This window comes from Mustela nivalis, assembly GCF_964662115.1.
Source record: "Mustela nivalis genome assembly, chromosome: 17".
In the NCBI taxonomy this organism is placed as follows: domain Eukaryota; kingdom Metazoa; phylum Chordata; class Mammalia; order Carnivora; family Mustelidae; genus Mustela; species Mustela nivalis.
In genome coordinates, this window is record NC_139036.1 from 30,499,994 (window position 1) to 30,502,332 (window position 2,339).

The following is a 2,339-nucleotide window of genomic DNA, read 5'->3' on the forward strand; positions in this document are numbered from 1 at the left end:
CCCATGCTGGGCTCTACCTGGGGCAAAGGACACCTGGAGAGGAGGGTCATGCTGAGCTTTGGACTTGACCTTAGAACCCGGAAGTTACTTCTGAGGACGACTGGGGCAAAACCAACCAATACCAAGATGACCAAGCTGTGCTTGGGTTTCTTTTCTGAAGATGGTTTGGCGGCCTCCAGAGTCCCTGGTGGCAGGGCCAGGTGTTTGGAGTTGGGGCAGGATCCTGGCAGGAGGCAGAAATCCGGCCACCGGACGGTGAAACCCAAGAGAAGGCTCAGGTCCCAGGGCAGTCCACTGATCAAACCCCGCCATGCTGACTTTCCTGTGCCAAATGCATAGCCACGATAGATGGATGAAAAACCAACCAGATAAGCGAGCCAACCATAGAGTTCCACCTGAAAGTCGGGGCGGGGGGGGCGCTTTTAATAGACCAGAACAGCAGGAGTCCAGAGAGGACAGGCTATGTATGGGAGACCTGCAAAGGAGGGTGTGTGCAGGAGACCTGCACATCGTTCCATGCCTAGAGGAGATGCAGACCCAGCCCAGAACCCCCCATCCCACCCTGGTGCTGCTGACGGCTTGAGGAGTCCACATTCCAGGTGGGGAGCAACTAGGTTTGATGGGCTGTTGCACGTTCTTCCTCCCCAGGGGTGCAGGGGCAAAGGTGAGGGTGTCTGCCCTTAGCTAGAAGGGTGGGAGGGGTGGTGTGGGTCAGAGACCACGTGGTGCTCTGGGCGTTGACAGCAGGAAGCATCACTGCCCAGGGTGAGGAGCTCCCCAAGTGTGGCACCTTGGGTCCCATCCCTCTCTCCCCCAAAACCCTCCCCCTCACCAGCAGCCTCACCTACCCTGCCTGGGAGGGACTCTCAACTCCGAAGGCCGGGACACCACTGAGACACAACAAACAATTGGGACCATGTGAACAATGTTGAGTCTTCTGACCTATAAACGAAGTGCATCTCTCCATTCTTTAGGTCTTCGAGTTCTCTCAGGAATGTTTTGTTCGTAGGTCTTGCACATCTTCTGATTTATCCCTAATTATTTCATATTTCATATTTATTTCATAAATCTTCTGATTTATCCCTAATTCATATTTTTGATGCTATTATAAATGGCATTGTTATTTACAATTTGAATTTTGGATTCTTTGTCGTTAGTATATTGGAACACAACTCATTTTTATATTTTGGCCTTGTCTGCTGCCACCTCACCAAACTCATATAGTAGCATTTTTGTAGGTTCTTTAGAATTTTCTACATATATGATCATATCGTATATAAAGACAGTTTTACTTTGTCCTTTAAAATTTCAATGCCTTTAATTTTTTTTTTAAGATTTTTTTTTTGGACAGAGAACACAAGTAGGAAGAGAGGCAGACAGACAGAGAGAGGAGGAAGCAGGCTCCCTGCTGAGCAGAGAGCCCAATGCGGGGCTTGATTCCAGGACCCTGGAATCATGACCCGAGCTGAAGACAGAGGCTTTAACCCACTGAGCCACCCAGGTGCCCCAATGCCTTTAATTTCTTTCCTTTTTTTTTTTTCCTCTTGCCCCACTGCATTGGACAGGACAGTGCTAAATAGAATTTGCAGGAGTGGACACACTTGCCTTGTTCCTGGTCTTAGGGAAAAACATTCAGTCTTTCACCATGAATAATGATGTTAGTGACCTATTATTATTATTTTATTATTATTATTTTTTTTGTAGAAACCCTTTTCAAGCTTGAGGAAGTTCTCTGCTAGTTTGCAGAGAGCTGGGGTTTTTGTTTTTTGTTTTGTTTTGTTTTAAAATATTCAGTAATAGATACTGGATTTTGTCAAACAATCTTTGTGCATCTGATGGGAGATCATATGGTTTTTCTTTCTTAGTTATGGCAAATTTCTTAGTTATGATAAAATTTGCCATAACTAAGAGTTGGCTCAACTCTTACTTGAGCCAACCAAGTAAGGTTGGCTCAGTGTTAAGCCAACATTAGTTTTCTGGGATAAATTCCACTTGGTCCTGACCTGGGAAGAGGATGGAGGTTGAAACCCTATCCACTAGCATGTGCCCCTCTTGTGGAGTTTGAGGAGTGGGTACAAGGCACAGATAAAGGGGTTGGGGTTGGGGGTAAGATGGGAGACCCACAGCCTAGAGCAGAGAGACTCTGGGATTCTAATGTGGACTCATCCACTCTGTTTCCTCCCTGTCCTCACCCAAGGACTTTACTCCTTAGGGAATCTCCATACTCTTCTGCCAAAGCAAAAACGTCCCCTTAGGTCATTAATAGTCTAGTCCTCAGGGCAGAGGAAAGGAGCTGTCATTTCCACTCCCCAACCTGGCCAGGGTCCAGCATCACTATG